We start from the raw sequence: 18,408 nt of genomic DNA, 5'->3' as shown, positions 1-18,408 counted from the left end.
CTTGTCGACAAAGAGCTGCAGTAAAGGAAAAATACATGCAACAATACTTTTTGCAGAAGCGAACAGCGGAGAAGTAACGTTAAAACATGTAAAACACCGCTGCATTGTTCATTAAAGCGTGTCAAGAACAAACGCCCTGGCCTGACCTCGAATGACGTAGCTCCATAATGTGATGAAGGGGTTATCAAGGGTAAAAAGTGAAACAGTCGCATGAATCCGAAGGCTCCGCTTCAAGGCTCGGCTACAAGGCTCGGCTACACTCTTAAAATTTTCACACCCTTATGGGTGTAATGCGGGTGTATCTATCTTTTCACCCTTGTAAACACCCTTGAAACACCCTTTTTTAACAGAAAAGCGTGTTCGACAAGAAAACACCCGTGAAACACCCCAGTCTTTCTAATTTACACCACAATTATAAGGGAGTAAGGGAACAAGCTCACAGTATATGATAAATGAACATTGCCAATTAAAGCGTTGATATTGGCTATACATGAAACGCGCGCTACCTGCGCTTGAATCAGGTAGCTGGAATGATTAGATCGGGGCATCTAGGCAGCAGCGTACAGACTGCGAACAGCGGTCAAAAATGAAGTTTCCCACGAATGTTGATATCGAATGGATGACACTAAAGCGCAGACTTTGCATAGCCAGATATCTGCAAAAGGCTTCATATGATCAATGGCAAAATATTTACAATGATATCACTGAATACTTAAAGGTGTGCAACCAGTTAGACTGGGAATGGTTAGGAGTGAGGGCTAACGGTAAATAGCTCACGAACTTACGGTTTGTACATGACATTGGCATACTCAGCAACGCTGCAGACTATTTGCAACAAACGCTTGAGGACCTTGGCGAAGAAAGTGTCTGATTGAAAGTTAGTATGCACAAGAGAAAAGTAATGTTCTGCAGCCTGGCGAGAGAACGAATGTCATGGTCGGCAGTCAGACTCTAGAACCTGCGCAGAAATACGTTTATTGAGGTTAATTACTCGCAGGGGCCTCTGATCAAGGAAATTAACAAAAATAAAAATTAGCTGGAGAGCTTACGGCAGGCATTACTAAATCATGACAAGGGAGCTTACTGCTAATCATTGCTTTCTACCGTTACTAACGTATGGGGCCGAAACTTGGAAGTTACCAAAGAAGCTTGGGAATTCGTTGAGGACCGCGCAACGAGCGATGGAATGAAAAATATTAGGCATGACGATAATAGCCTGGAAGACAGCGATGTGGATTAGAGAGCGAATGGGGATAGCTGATATTCTGGTGGACATAAAGATGAAGAAGTCGTGCTGGGCAGACATTGCAATGCGTAAGAGAGAGAACTGCTGGTCTATTGGAGTTGCAGAATGGGTGCTAAGGGAAGGGAAGCACAGTCGAGGATGGCAGAGAATAATGTGGACATGATGGAATTAGGAAACTTGAAGACACGTGGAACCAGTTAGCACAAGACAGGGGTATTGGTGATCGCTGGAGAAACTATCGTCCTGCGATGGACATCAAAATAAGCTGACGATGATGTGACGACATCCATGCCAGCTTCGCGGCTTGTCATTCATGTTATGTCATGCATGCGTGTCATGCACGTTCTGATAGCTCGATTTGCGTCGATTGCGGGGGGGGGGGGCGGCGGGTAGCGGCGTTGCCACGTGGGGCACGCCAGGCACTTGTCACGCTCACTAACAGTAAATTTTAAGCTGCAATGGCAATGGCCCCGCTTCTTCCCCCTCCACGGTCAATTGGGACCCCCCCCCCCCCCATCACACGAAAAATTTTCTGGCTACGCCACTGTGGGGAGGGGGTGTGTAAGATTGCTCTAGGCCCTCCCCCTAACTTGTCAACGGAAACGGGGGATGGGAGGGCAGCTGCCGTCGGGCCGCATACCTTAGGCAGCCATATACCGGCTGCATTTCCTTTTGGACGTGAATGCTGCTCTATGTCATTACACAGTAGGCTTCATGGCGGTTCGAGGCCATGCGACAATAAAAAATAACACAGGAACTCCTCTGGGATTTGTCTGAGTATGCGTAAGCATTGTGACTCTTCCTCATCTACACGCAGTCCATGTCGTTATCAATGTTATGAGACTTGTTCCTACGAGTATAAGCGACAGCGCTGCGGCGACACCAACTGCTGTGGTCGGCGGCGCCAAGTGAATGGCGCAAGCAAAGTACCGCAGGTGGCGGGGCCAGGTGCGCTGGTGACGTTCCGTTCGTTTTGAGCCGTTATCGCTCTTTAGCACTGCTCATCCGCGTCGAACCATTATCAACCGTTCTCCGGCGGCGGCGGCTGCTTGTGGCACGGCCGCGCGAACCGTATCTCGAAAGCGAACTGCAATGTGGACAGAGTGTGCCCACTGCTGAAAACTTCACGCGCTGTGTTCTCACCGTTTACTTCGCTTTGAAAACAGACGCGCGTACACCTATCTTGAAAGTGATCTGCGAGAAGAGCATAGTGCGGCATGAGCTGAGAGCTTCGTGAGCGCTGTGTTCTCGCCGCTTCGGTCGCGTTGAAGCGAGAGCTAGCACGAAGGTGAATTCACTCGCTGCTGCGGGTTCTATTTTGAAAGGTATCGTGCGCTACGGACTGACGGACGGATGGTTTTTATTTGTGGGTAAGTATTGGCGGCGAGGAGTTACGGAGTCGCCCTCTATCGGAAGCGCCTCGCTGTCGTAGTATGAGGGATCACGTGGCGCGCTCCTCATAGGTTTTGCTGTCAGCGCTCACTGAAAACACCACGCGCGAGCTCTCCCGGACATTTCTGGAAGCACTTTCAAAACGAGAGAAGTTTCTTACTGTCTTGGGCAAACTGAAAGCACACAATCGTTTACAGCCGCCATCTCCTTACCGAATACGTACAGTGAACGCCACTGCGCGCGGTCGCCGCGATGGAGTCTCCCGAACCGGCTTCTTGCGTGAAAGGTAGGTAAACGCTGAGAGCAAACTATGTGAAATATGTTCTTATAGTGTTTGTATAACTAAATGGAGCGTAATAGAATGAAGCCTCAATGCAGCGATCGCGCAGATTCGCAGCGACCGACTGCGCGTCTGCATGCTTGTCCGCGCACTGTTTCGCTTTCTCCGCGCGCGCGTTTTCGCACCGTGCCATGAGCTTTAGGCCGCAGAATATGAGCATTTGACAGTATACAAGCAACTATTGTTGCGTGGGCGCTATCAGAGCTGTTCAAAAATAATTTCATTGTAGAGACTTCGACGCCTCCGGGGACTGTGATGTGCCGTCGCGACGATTCAATCTTTTTTTGTCTTCTAAATTCTTTGACCTTTCGATACTATTTCTCGAGTTGCGTCGCACTGTATGTTTATCGGCGTTCTCAGCGTGCAATTTCCCGCTGCTCCTTTTTTGTAATCCAGTGCGTTAATTCATAACATAAACATGACCATATGCCATGCTTTCTTTAAATGTGCTTCTTACCGCTGCCTTTCCACTCCACTGAACTTGTCAGTATCTATAGTATCGACAAGTTCATAGACCAAACCGTCATGACATTAGTCGGGCAGCGGACTCGGGCGTGCGTCTCTGCGCGTTTTCAGAACATCGCAGACCGGGCGCCGTAGCAGAAATCTTCCTCGCGTCTGTGCTTGCTGCATACCCGAGTTGTAGCCGATGACTGTTTGCCGGTTTTACGTTTCGCGAGCCAAGCTGCACACAGCTTCTTGTCCTGCGGCTACCTGTGAATAAGGCTGACACCGGCCTCCGTTACGTGCGTCCGGCCCTGCGGCACCGAACAGTAGCCTACCATGTCGCGCGCTTTCAAAGGCAGCCACTACCTATTGTAGTGCTTTCAAGCGTTGTAAAGTAGACACTCGAAGCGGGAAAATTTCGCCGCTAAATGAGAACCGCAGCGTACGAGGGAATTTAAACTCGTTTTCAACTCGCTTCGGCGCGCCCGAAGCAGCCGACGCGGCCCCTATGTCCACGTGATCCCTCCTAGCACGTCACGCCGACGGTGGCGCCAGCTTTTCCAGTGGTGGAGCTCGAGGCCAATAGAAATGCTTACGTTATAAAAAAAATCGCAGGGTTCGCGGATGTCGCGATAACAACCAACTTCGTCTTGATCGCCCCCTCCCCACCCCGGGAAAAGGGACACTACGCCTCTATCTCAGTTGAAGAAACGATGATGAAACGTTAACAACGATAAGAACGGCATTTTCTAACGCGTTGTCTTATGGCCTCCGAGATTTGCGCGCGAAGCTAGCGCACGCGAACCTGGGGGGCCATAATTGGCTGCTTAATAGCATAAAAAGACAAAAAGATAACCAAACGACGCAGTAAAAAATGCAAACAAAGAACTGATCTTAGCTATACTGTTTGGGGAAAAGAAATAAAAAATTAGACAGCCGCAACAGACGCCACTAAAGCCACCACCGCCGGCATAACGCGGAACCAACAGTTGGCAACATTCATTCGCGCTTCATTGCTTCGTTCGCTTCGTCTTCGCAACGAGAGCCGCCATCCTTTCGCGCCTGCCGCTTTGTCATAGTTTTGTTTTTCTGCAAGTCCGTGCACGCAGCTCATCGGTAGATGCACGGGTGCACGGCGTCGCATTGCGACCTGCGACATTTTCTCGTGTTCGCGCAATCGGTGTGCGACATGTCGCATGTGAAATATTTGATAGAAGTGCCTCACGTCCAAGTCAAGCCGCCGTACGGGTGTGTGGCTGTGTGCCCCGTTCTCGGAAGCGTCGACGGGCTTCCGGCATGCGGATTTCAGGTACGTGCAAATGCGTTTCGCCCTCCTATTGAGCTCCGGAGCAAAGCGTGCAATATTTCATGTGAAAGATGCAGTGCCCCTCATCATGGTGTGAATTTAGGGCGGCAAACGAGAACTGGCACTTAGCGCACACCGCGGCTGCTAAGTCAGCGTGGAAATTGTTTTACGTTACCGTAATATGTTGCTGTCAGTCTAATCTGCGGCTTGTGGACAGCTAGCCCATTGACTTTTGCTTGTGGCAGCAATAGGTATGTAAATGGAAGCGGTAAAAATTTTCGAGAGCAGACAGTTGTTTCGCTCGATGTTTGGTCGTGTTCATGGCGTTATGAAGGCTAGAAAACTGGCTTGATCGTGCGTAGTTCTAACTCGAAGAGGCGTGACGTTGGCGCTGTATGTGTTTGTTTTCCGTGCCGCGAGTACCACTTTCATGCTTTTGTTGCATGAGAGTGGTAGCTGCTACATGCCGCCTGGGCAGAATACAATAAAAGCAATTTCCTCACTTTCATACGTATGCAATGTGACGTAACAAAATTTCCAGCGTTTTATTCGGAGCCTAAATATTTATCCAGCATAGTTTAGTAAGAAAGTAAAATTCTATCTTAGCTCAGTAGGCGTGATACAAGTGAAACTCGCATTCCTTTTTGAATTGTTCGCCCAAACCGCACCGCCCGCAGATGCGTCACCGGGTATTTGACAGTAGCTTCGCTACGTGAGTTGTTTTCTGCGCAAGTATTGCCCGGTTAAGTATCCTGTTAATTTATGCCGACGCTCGTTCATCTTAAGTTTAAGCGATTACTATCCCGAGTACCGGACGATGCCAAACTTGTCGTGAGGTGTAGCAAACGCGGGAAATTCGAAGTGGCGTGGCTGCAAGTTCCTGTTTTTACGTTTCTTGCATTCAAAGCCAACAGACACAATATCACTGATTTATTTCCATTTCTGCTGTACTTGATCAATCCAATCTGACAACTGTATTTGCTCTTTAATGTTCTCCATTTACTGCCAGAAAATGCTTGAATTTTTTTCAGTATCCAAGTGACGAAACATTTCACTGACGGCCGTGTGTGAAACACGCAAGATGACAAAACTGATAGCAAAATGATGAGATGTTTTTTTTGTAGAGTTTGGACTCGACTTTTGGTGAGGATGTCGATCGACGTTGGGCCTGGTGACAGCACACCCGACATGGCCAAAGTGCAGCCTATCAGTTGAGTGCCCCCGAATGGACGATCAACATCGGAAAATGAAGCAGAGCCAGGTAGGGGCAATTTTTTACTTTGGAACACAATACTAACAGCTGCCTCTTTATTTAAGAACTAAATAACGTATTTACAAACCAATCCTTTCTCTTTGTGCAGCCTACACAGAATTGTTTTTTGCTTGTTATACAGGTCTTCAGAAAGCAGTTCTCCTGAACCCTCTTTGCATGCACAAATAAATAAAGAGGAGTGCACTTTCTCAAGAAATTGATGCACTGAAATGTGCGTTCGACACACACAGAGATGCAAAATAACCAACAACTTTAAAGCGCTAAAAATACAGGTTTGAATAATGTTCTAACATCCTAACCCGCCTTGGCATACGGAACTAAATATAACAACAGAGGTGCATGCAGAGAAGTGTTTGTAATTGTTTGCAAGATATAGACATTGTCTAAGAAATTGTTTTTATTTACTCGGAGTTTCTTGGTGTCATGGCAGTGCAGTAAAAGCTCAAGTTGATGTCCTCCTCCTATTAAAGCACCTTTAGATATTAAAGTTAAATTAAGGGCTTTTACATTCCAGTCACAACCTGAAGTTTTGGGAACCTGGTCTTCCTTAATGTACACCTGAATCTATGTGCCCATAAGTGTTATTGCATTTTACCCCCATTGGAGGGTAGCCGCCATGGCCTAGATTGAAGCTGTGACCAGCATGACTGAGCAGCATGGCATCATAGTAACGGGACTATAACACCAGGTCAGGATGGGAAATACTACTTAGAACTACCAACTTCTTGGCTCACAAGCACTTTGCACTAAGTTAAAGGAGTATGGAGTACTGACAGCGACCGCTTATGTACCAATTTCTTTTTAGACTGTAGACTCCATTATTAGAGTGCGAAGCTTCAAGTAGTCAAAACCAGCCTAAATTACAGAACCAGCTCAAAACACGCATCATGTATAGCTGCATTTGGACATGAAAATGGAGTCAATTATTGTCGCCAAAAATGGAGTTGGCAGTCACACTATTTCATGCATTTTGCCTAAACCATAGTCAATAATAATTAATCAATTTCTAAAATATTCTTTTCAAAAAGTTTTTTTCAAGCATGAAAGGAGGAGCCAAATGGTGTTGAGGTGCACGAGTGGTTAGTTGCAAGGCACTTCTTGCATGCATTCACAGGCTTCTTTCAAGCTTGAAAAAAAATTTGTATTGCACCTATTGAGCAGTAGAAAGCTGGATTGGGAATTTTTCAGGATGCTCTACAATTCTTGCACTGACACTTTTGCTTTGAATATAATATTTTAGCTGTTAAAAAATTGTTAATAACTAATTACCTAATTAGGAAAAACGCGAAAATTGGTTTCACTTGCTCAAAACCATTGCAAACGACATTACCTTGGTTCTGTCCAGCTACGTGGCACTTGTACATATTCAAAGCTTGCACAAGTCACACAGACCACCTGATACTTACGAGGCATATATAGAAGCGGCTAAGTTGTGTGAGCCAGCCATGTGTAGCGAATCATGAGAAAGAGCCATGATTCTTTGACTTAAGGGCTTGTTAAGATTTACATGCTAGACACCTTGTATCAGTGTGTTCTAGGCCTGTTCGTAGTTGAGCTGCTACATAAACAATATTTCTCCACGTCTAAGCTCATATGCATCTTTCGTATATTGCCTAGTGTGTCCAAAATAAACCATCCTCGCGCTTCCTTCATTATGTCTTCATCTGTTGCTGTGCTAAATTTTTAACATGCAACTTCACAAATTTTCATCTAGTTTTCATATTTCCTCGTTGTTTGATGGCTTTATTTCTGAACAAGTTGCTTTCTTTAAACCCTGTTGCACACAGCAGTACACAGCATTTCTGTCTAAAGTGGGATTTTTTTTCAGATTGACATTAATACACCTTGCCTGGGCAATGTAAGGCATTCTACATAACATGGCCCTGCAATAATGTTTTATATTGCATTCCAGCATCATGCAAAAGCTGTTTACTTACCAGATGAGAATATGTATAAGTGTTGGAAGTAACAGCTGGAAGAAGCCAGTAGATAATGAGGCCAAGGAAAGCTTACAGGAACATGTTTTAAGTTTTTTATATGAAGTATAGAAATGATAAATTCAAGGGAAATGAAAGTGGATGAAAAGACATCCACCTGTGGGTGGGGAATGGACCCATAACGTTCACATTACGCATGTGATATACTAATCACTGTGGTACTACGACCGCGTTCGAGTGTCGACAATCTGAGGGGCCATTGTGGATGGTTCAATGCTGCCTTGGTAGCACAGTGGTTAGTGCATCGCATGCCTGATGCAAAGGCTGCAGGTTCGTTCTCCTCCCATGGCTGGTTTTTTTTGACAATTTTAATTTCCCTTTATCATTTCTACATTTAAATAGAAAATTACAAATAAGTTTCCGTGGGCCTTCCCTGGCATCTTCCAGCTGTGATTAAGAAAAATTTTGACCTTCAGTATCCTTTCTTCCCGTTTGCAAGAACCGGAGCTTCATTTTAAAAGTAATGAATTCACCTTGTACAGCATCTCAATGTGATCTCAAATCTTATCACAGCATGTGTATTACTAAGTGAAGTTTTTGTTAAGATGATATAGCATGGGACCTAATTAGTAGCCTTTGTGTACAGAGATATGATTAGTCTAACAAATAGGAGGATTTTGAGAAGCACTTCTAACACCTCCTGAACTAGTTGAGGAAGTGCAGGTTAATCGAGTGGAGATTATATAGTAACCGAAGTTGAGTGATTCTGCATTACATTCACGAAATATACTTCATGATACCTTTCCATTCATTTCTTCAGTTATTAAGAATCCCTTTTGCATTGTTGGACAAAACTACACAATGCCAACATATTTTCTAGCATTCACTCGTAGCAAACGTGTCAAAACTTGTTCTAGTTTCTGGATTGCCGCTTTACCCGTAAACCCCCAAGTTAATTCCGGAAAAATGTACCAAATCTTCCAAATTTTTTATGTACTCATTTTTTCGGTGTCATTCTCATTCTAAAATATATTACTTCATTGGTCTCTGGTTAGAAATTACCCAAAAATAAAAGCTGCTCTTGAGGGCAGCTTTCCCTCAATGCCGACTGTAACTCATCTTTGACAGTCAGAGCTGCATAACATTGGGCAGAGAAAATGCGACTCGTCATTGGCGATATTGGTACTACCTCCAGCCACTAGTACAGCTCGGGATCAAGGGTTAAAATTTGCGGCTTCGTTGCTGCCAATTTTAATTCTGCAGCTGTTACACTTGGGTGTAGCGTGTGTATGTACGTGTGCATGCATCAAAATGACTTCATGCTAGAGCAAAGCAACTGTAGTACAGAGAGGCATCAGTCATATTTATATATTTGATTTGTTAAGAGGCGCTAAGTTTATTTTTTGCAGTATAGACTTAACGCTCTTTGGCCAAAGATGCCCTTGTGCTACTAAAACCTATCAATTAATTAGCTTCTTGCAGTAGCAGGTGCTTATTCTTTTTTTCAGGATCTGTGTGCCAGCTTTAATTTGTTTTTCTTGAACTGCAATTCTCATTCACAGGACGGCATGTCTTCTGAGGTGTTCCTTTTTCAATCAAGAATGTTGAGGTTGCCTTTGTGAAACTCAATTTCTTGCCTCAAACGAGCTTGTACGAACTAACCAAGCTGATAATTCTACCTTCTTATATATGAAATATGTTGCGGTTATGAACCCTCATAATTAATGACACATAGTACAAAATTTCATGTGCTAAAACAATTTCATGAAATGTTTCATGTTTTTTGCGTTCGTGTTCACTTCTATGCTCTTGTGACCTGTCTGCGCGCCTCACCTCTTTTTTTTTACATATTAAATATCGTCTAAACTTAACCATGCTTTTTTTACCACAATGCAGGGAGAAAAAGTTCCGGTTTTTTTTTAGTTGACAGTCAGTTTTCAATTTAGTTGACAGTCAGCGCTTGTGTCCCGTCCTTCTTACTTGTGGTTGCATGTGATTGCGCTGTAACAATTTTTATGTCAAGTATGCACCAACTCGCCCAGAAAGAAGTTTTAATAAAAAAGTTCCGGTAACACCATGCATTCAGTATGGTGGCCCAGACGTGTATGCAAGCAACCTCCTCCATGTTGAGCAAGAACTATTGTTAGTGTCTCGCAGACTTCCATGCGAAGCCCTCAACATTCTCGTCTCAGTGGAATGGCTGCTCATCTATCAGCGTGTCCATCACCAAGACTGCCAGTTGTAAAGCTTCTGAACCCGTTTAAGAAAGCTTAGTGATTTTGTCATTTAGTTTTCACGGTTGGCCGTAGAATCTTACCATTTTTCATTTTTCTAACATTTTTACCTGGCACAATGCGGTGCAATAACTTTAAATCAGTGTAATATATTTAGGTGATGCTCACTCTAATGCCTATCTGGTTTTGTTACTGTTAAGAAATTTGAATGTCTGATGAGGTAACAGCATTTGAATTTGTCATCGTGGCTCGTTTCAATGAGCTGCTAGGAAATAAGACGCAAAACTTATCACACGCCAGTTGTAGCATTTTTGTTTTAATGACAATATACACGTTTCAAAAGATGGAAAGTGGGGAAGAAAGCCTCAAGAACATAATCATCCTAGGATTGTCATGTCCTTACAGCTCTGCAATGACTAATGCCTCATACATCTTGGGAGCACATTGGTCACAATGCCTACAGGTATATTTGATAAGAGAATACCTTGCACCCAGATTTGCCACACAGTTGATGGCTGATGGCTTTTTTTTGTCGTCTTTATGTTACTACTATGTATTCACTATTCATTCAGATGTAAATGACACTACAGGCACTGAAGTATCAAATGGCACTTGCATTTCAGGGGACAAAGTGCACAGCATGCTTGTCACAAAATGTGTTCTAGGGGCTACCTTGCCTCTATAGGTAAATGGACACCAGATGCTCTGTGTACAGTGCAATCGGTGTACTTGTATGGAGTGCTTGAAAGATGTGCTATGGGCTGTACTGGCACTGTCTGAAGATAATGCATGGTTCTAGAAAGCCTGCAGCTGAGCATCTGCCACCGTACTGAAGGAACTGTCCTAATTTATTTTGTTGATGTGGTTGAAATTTAGGAGCTGCAATGAATAGTTCTGAATGGTGGCAGCGCTGCCCAACTAAAGCACAAATTACACACCTCGACTCACACAATGCACTCTGAAACTTTTGCTACGTGGTATCTGTGTTTGCTGCCTGACCTTATGGCACCTTTAGGAACAGTCACAAGTGATTGCAGCTGCTGAGGCTTTATCAACTGGCAAGGTGAAAAAAAGAATGCTGTGCCACCAGTGTGCCTGCACTCTGAGATGCAAGCTATATTGAACCAGGTGTTTGGTAGACAGTACCTGTGCAGCCAAAACATGGTGTTTGAGCCCTATAGGCAACTGCGTTCACAACTGCCCACAAGTGTGCTGTCACAACAGAAAGTTTAGAACAAGCAGCATTTTACCGGTGTTCAAAACATTAGTGCAAGTCATTCTTTTTCCAAGGCTGGTAATCATGCATAGGTAATGAGAACAGGGCATTTGTGACACACAAGGGGTCATGTATCAAATTTAATTAGATCAGTAATCTATGAGATGGAATTATAAAAAGTTTACCTTTTGTTCCTCAGTGGTCTCTTGGAGAGATCACCATTTCCGGCAGTATAGTTTTGATTTTTTATGTCTAGATTTGGTGTGCATATTGCAACTATAACAGTCAGTGCTCTGTCCTGCTCAGTTTTTATGCTGTCTTTGTGATATTTGCAATATTTTGCAGTTCAGCTGAGCGAAGTATATATCTTTACTATTACTAGTTTTCATGTTCAACTTTTGTAGTGCTCACTAGTTATTACTAGCCATGTTTTGTTCACATATGCTCTTGGATTGTTGCGCGAAGTGACACAGACACAGACTACAAGCAGACAGGATGAGCGCTAACTCTCGACTAAATTTTAATTGAAACGAAGAACATATATATATAGGTGTTTGCAAAAAACCACAGCATAAGAACATGACAAGGTATGAAGACATCAGTTAAACATATCAGGAAGTAGGGAAGTCAAAAAAGGACACAACAAAAAGACACTACTTCAGATTAAGACACGTGTTGTGAAGATGCTGAAATTCGCATTCTAACAGAGACAAAGATACCTGGCTAACGCAAGTCTCTCCTAATCTTTTAATGTGGAATGCCTCGATTATTTCCCGTGTGGTTTGGCATTTGTGTCTCGAAATAATTTTGTGTCTTCAAACAAAGGTTTACAACCGCAGTAGAAACAATGTAACGCTATATCTGAAGCATTAGGGTTGTAAAGTGAATGTTTGTGTTCGTTTAGTCTAATATTAATGCACCTGCCGCTCTGTCCAATGTAAGGCTTCCCGCATTTGGGAGGAATATGATAAACTATACCAGCGTTACAAGGCACAAAAAGGGACACATGTCTAACACCGCGATAATTTTTTTGCCACCCTCTTCAAGTTTCCTATTTATCATAGGGCACATGATAGACAACTTGCGGGGCCGAGAAAACTTTATCCACGTCATATCTATTGGCCACATTCCCTTAACCATGGGATAATCTATGTACATAGGGCGCCACAGCAAACCTTATTTTTCTGTTTTTCTTGTTTCTTAGCGGGGCCTTTTACCCATTTTAAAAGCTTTTCGCAGGTTAGTGATCATAAATGCACAGGATAACTAGGCTTCTCGAGTCTATCTATTTGTTGTGAAAAACTTTGTGAAAAATTTTAGACATGCGTCCTTTTTTGTGCCTTGTAACACTGGTATAGTTTATCAGATTCCTCTCAAGTGCGGGAACACTTACATTGGACGGAGCGGCAGGTGCATTAATATTCGACCAGAAGAACACAAACATTTACTTAACAATCCTAATGCTTCACATCTAGCGTCACATCGTTTCAATTGCGGTTGTAAACCTTTGTTTGAAGACACGAAAATTCTTTCAAGACACAAATGCCAAACCACACAGGAAATAATCCAGGCATTCCACATTAAATGATTAGGAGAGACTTGCGTTAGCCAGGCATCTTCGTCTCTGTTAGAATGCGAATTTCAGTATTTTCACAACACTTGGGTTAATCTAAAGTAGTGTCTTTTTGTTGTTTCCTTTTTTGACTTCCCTACTTCCTGATATGTTTAACTGATGTCTTCGTACCTTGTCATGTTCTTATGCTGCGGTTCTTTTGAAATCACCCATATTTATGTGTTCTTCGTTTCAATAAAAATTTAGGTGAGAGTTAGCGCTCATGCTGTCTGCTTCTAGTCTGTGTCCGTGTCACTTCGCGCTACAATTCAAGATGATGTTACCGTACCAACTCGCCCAACTTCCTATCCTTGTGTTTACATAGGCACACTCAGACTTGTTCTTTCTTATGTGGCCGGTTATTTTTGTACTTTGTAATAAGATGCAGTGCTTTTCGGATGAAAATGTGATAGTTCGTAGTGAGGTTATTTAAAAAAACTTTTTTGCTGAAAATTTAATTGAACAAGCCTGTGCCTGTATTCGTTGCTTATGTCTGTGTATTGGTATGGTTTTACTCCTTATCTTCATTTTTACTTTTAAAATGTGCAAACATTATTATGTAACCATTTCTCTTTAATGAAATAATAAATACTTCTGACATTTCGTCACAAATTTTACAATGATTTTGTTCAATTAAGTAACCTTAGACTAGCTGATTGTTGTTCTGGTAGCTTAACTTACAATGCCTGTGGGATATTCAGTGCAAGCACATGGTGAAAAATTAACTAAATTATTGGGTATAAGCAGGTCACTGGCAGTAAATGAAGCATACATACATTTCCGAAAATAGTGCATGCTTATTTATTAAACAGTATGCACAACTACACATGCAGTTTTGTTTGTAAATGCTGAAACATTATTCTAAGTGGAAGCGCTTTGTTGCACTTTGTTTGGCTTTCATTGCTACCTTTAAGTCATATATGTGAAGGTACTAGTAGAAGCATCCCATGGAGACAAATGACAACTTTGATGAATAAAGGTATAAAATATGTGCTTAAAACGGCAAAAAACTGATTGACAGGCAAACGTATGCTTCTGTAGTACTGCATTTGTTACCGCCGCCAATCCATGCATTGCTTGCGCTCTATTGCATTCAATATGAGCTACAACAACGAGCTGTGGTGTCTTTCCCTCCTGGTCGAGCTGGTGTTGCTGCGAAAATTTTTGACCAAGAAAAGTGGAGGTTTTTAATTATTTCTGAAATGCATGTAACATGCTTTTGGCTGTGTGCTGTTTCCATGGAATGATAAGTACTGGTGCACCAAGGTGCGGGATATCCTGTGTCCTTAGTGCAGCGCACGTTGTTATTGCGTTCTGTATCCTGCCGGCGGTGTACTATCACTGCAGAGGAAGATTACGAAAAGCATAGGGTGTGTGCATTGCTGCGATCGTGAAACTTAAATTTTTTTGCCTGAAAGGGTCGCACGATATATATGCTGCCACATGACGGACCAGAAGCGCAATATGACGACGTCTCACAGATTCTGGCTCGTACTGAACAAGGTAGTACCATAGCTAAGACTAGGCAGCATTCACCACAGCTAGTCTGTCCATTAACTACATGGCTGTAGTGAACGCTACAATACTTGCAGGGATAACACCCTTTTGGAAGGGTGTTGTCCATGCTACACCCATATTTAAAGGGTGGTGTCTGTGTTACGCCCATATAGAAAGGGTGTTGTTTGTTTTACACCCATAGACAAGGTGACGTCATATTAACACCCTTCCCTTGGTGGGGTGTTAATTTACACTCTTTGCTTGGGGTGTAGCAATACACCCAAAAAGGTGTCACCCATGGGACAAGTCATTTACACCCTTAAGGGTGTTAAAATTTTTAGAGTGTACAAGGCTCCTCAAAATTCCACACGACTGCCCCCATTTTCGCGTGGAGCTTAAAGGTAATAAATATTTAGAGTGCACGTTTCAACATACGGAGTACACATGTTTGTTGAACAGAACTGCGAATCCCGAGAGCTTGAAGCTTTCCGCATGAGGTCAAAAGTTTGTTTGACGTTCATGACAGTTTGCACCCACGCTTAAGACAGGATATATATTAGGTATCATATGAAGGTAGATGGCACATTGTTTTAGTGGATACAAAAGTACGTTGTGGCTCAACGAACGTTAGAGCCGGCATGAAGAAATACGTTATCATCTTTGTTGGAATTACAGTACTGTTAGGAACCGCTTTTGGTGGACAAGGTATGATATATACTTTCTCGCTGAGTTAGGTGATGCACGTACAAGTACTTTCTCGGGTATGTTTCCATGTACAGCTTCAAATTAGATCGAGAAAAAATCCACGAAAGAATGGCGCGATCGTAATATTATGCATCAGAAAACCAGCATAGCATTTAATAAGGGAAAATTAGACATCCACCCGTCCGTAGCAAATCCTACAAAGGAAACCCACACGGTTTCCTCGAAAGAAAAGCCTCACAGTTGAAGAAAAATTCGTCCTGGTCCGGGACTCGAACCCGGGACCACCGCCTTTCCGGGGCAGCTGCTCTACCATCTGAGCTAACCAGGCGGCTAGCAGATGGCAGGCTGAAGTCAAATTTGCCAACAACGCGAAGCAAAGGCAAGAGTTTGGCGTAATAGTTCTGCGGAAACCCGCAAGGCGGAGAGACTATTACGTCAAACTCTTTCCTTTGCTTCGTGTTGTCGACAAATTCGACTTCGCCCTGCCATCTGCTACTTGGGCCAAATTTTATTAGTGTTTCTTTTTCTAGTCTCGTTCCCTCATAAAACATGTCTGCCGAGTGGGTGGCGCAACCAGGAACGCGCGTGGCTTTCCTTGCTAGCTAGGCTGATTGGAAGTGCTCTAAAGAAACAATAGGTTGATCAGTACAGTACAAACCCCTTTGAGAATATCTAAAGAGCTGCTCTTACCGTGAGAATAGGCTTGGTAATATGTCAAAGATACCAAGGCAAAAGGTGGGTGGTGACGCCGTCTTGGAAGTTTACAATGACCTCGCGAATCTCGAGGACGTCTACTGGGGCCTAGGTAATTCTTTATAGATAAATAATGCACAACATTGCATTCTGATGCAGCTAGAGATCGAACTTAGCTATGTTGCAGTAATTTTACTTCGGCACAATCGCCCAAGCACTAAAACATACATGAAAAGTCATACCGTCACACTAACTTGAACACGTGGTTTTACTCATATTAGAACATATTTGAATGCACGCTCTCTGCTGTTGCCGCAACATCATGGTTTTCGTACTGGCCTTTCTTGTGTCACCCAACTTTCGGAACTAATTTACGACTCAGAAAATGCGGTAGATAATGGTTTGTCAGCCGCTGTAATATTTATTGATTTTAAGAAGACTTTCGATCTTTTTCCTCAGTTTCCATTACTTGAAAAATTGGCATGCCACAATGTATACAGGGTAGTGATCTCGTGGCTGAAAGAATACTTGACTACACGACGTCAGGGAATAATTGTAAACAACGTTCAATCACATGAGGTTAAGGCTACGTCAGGTGCAGCACAGGGACCTGTGCTGCGGCCTTTGTCATTTTTGATTTACAAGAATGATATGTGCAGTCGTCTGCCTTCTTCAGTGCGCTTAGTTACATGCAACTGCGGTTTCTACACAGAAATCCGTGACACTGGGGACTGAACTACGTCATAGGAGGACCTACAAAATATTGCTGAGTGGTGTGTACGGTGTACTTACTTCCAGTGCCTCAAGATAAACAAGGAGAAAAGGTTGCATGACATAAAAGGAGTTGCAAATACGCCGCAAAAAATCTTTCTTATAGGTTTCTCTCTCTCTCAAAATTAGTGCTACGAGTCAAAGCAAAAAATATACAGACAAAATAAAAGCCATAAGATCTAAAACATTCGAACTGTGCCCTCAATGTGTCACAATATGTGTGTTTTCTTGTTTTTATTATTTTTTCCAGAACCAGCATGTCTAGGATGTGCAGATTTGAGTCTACCTAATTTTCTAGACATTGGCAAGGTGAGGTTAATGGACACTAGACATTTCCTTACAGGATAATTTAATCGCTTCATCTTCTTCTCTCACTCCAAATTTTCGGCTCATTCTTGCGCTTTTCCTAGCTAAATTAATTTTGCTAGCTCTTAAAAAATCTATAATTAAAAACTTAGGTTGCTTTTCAGTAGCGCCAATCAAATGTCTTATTACCCAGTACTCTGCTAAATACCACAGTATATACAGCGCTAGGTTCCCATGTAATGGTATACATTCTGGTGAGTTATCTGCCAAATATTTGCAAAGTAATATCACCGATCACTATAGATGAAGCAAGTGTGGTGTTTTGCCACAAGAAGTTTAATATTTTGGAAGTTAAAACATCTCAAGCACATTACTCGCACGCCCTCGCTTATATGTTCTTCTGGCTGGAAAATAGCAATGCGGGTGACATGATTATAATTTCGGAGAATGCAATATACTCTAGTCAAATTTACAATCCAAGAGGTAGCTTTCCAAGTCAGTTGAAGTACAATGGCAACGCTATTCATACTGCATTGTGATTTCTGAGAATTACGCGAAGTCAATGTGCATATGCCATTAAAGATGGTATATCAACAAGCTGTTTTTCTTTCTGCAGTGCCTGAAGTTGTCTGGAGATTTGTGCAATGCCGACATCGTAAGCATATTCCTATTTCCTTGAATTATTGTCTCATATACGCCTACCTTACAGATTTAGTATTCATGCTTCAGAACAGCGTGTTGAACGGAAAAAAGAAACGCTTCATTTCTGGTTTGCTTTGAACGCGCTCCTATTTGGTTCCGGTTCAATTCCGGTTCGGACAAACAAAAATAGGCAAGGGTTCGCGCAACGGTTAAGCGCAGTCCATTTTATGCAGCATAGTAGCATCGACGTCTATGCATGACGCATGTGCAAGTTTCATCAAGAGGAGACAGAAACTTACTAATGAATTACGCAGGCACGGGGGAACTTTCGTGTGCATAATAGATACGAAGGTAATTGGTGAGAAGCCCTGCGTCAAGTGTAAGGTCTGCGTTGCTTCAACACTTGTTACTTGGACAGCAGCATAATCAGTTAATTTTAGTTTTGCGTCAGCTTTTTAGTACAGGACTACTGGTGAGCAAATTTTCGCATGTGATTTATGATGCTGAAGACAGCGCTAATTTACATTGTATAACAGAGGTTACAACTTCAAACTTCTAGTCTGTAGTATAAATAGAAGCCAGCATAGGATCTTTCACTCAGTTTGCTGTTCTTATAAAAGCAGATGAAGGTATTGATGCTTCTGAAAGATAAACAAGAACGATTTAAAGCACATAGCATTACGCTGGCTAAGAGTGGACAAAGAAGTCAAAAGCGCGCATTATACCCCACGTATAACTTCTACAAATCGAGGACCGTTGTGCTCTGCTTGCCTAAGCAGCAAACGTGCGTT

General features: G+C 42.9%; 1 long non-coding RNA gene across 1 annotated transcript in view; it reads left to right on the top strand.

Annotated features, from left to right (window-relative positions):
* The first annotated feature begins 5,871 nt into the window (after positions 1–5,871).
* Positions 5,872–18,408, top strand: part of LOC129383425 (uncharacterized) — a 65,103-nt gene continuing 52,566 nt past the window's right edge. Inside the window, exons 1-3 of the long non-coding RNA XR_008611331.2 lie at positions 5,872–5,992; positions 16,920–16,978; positions 17,592–17,630. This is a non-coding gene — a long non-coding RNA (uncharacterized lncRNA). The remainder of the gene's footprint in view (positions 5,993–16,919; positions 16,979–17,591; positions 17,631–18,408) is intronic.

Source organism: Dermacentor andersoni, chromosome 8 (assembly GCF_023375885.2).
Source record: "Dermacentor andersoni chromosome 8, qqDerAnde1_hic_scaffold, whole genome shotgun sequence".
Lineage (NCBI taxonomy): Eukaryota > Metazoa > Arthropoda > Arachnida > Ixodida > Ixodidae > Dermacentor > Dermacentor andersoni.
Note: the sequence above shows the minus strand (reverse complement) of the source record. Positions and strands in the feature narration are given on the sequence as shown.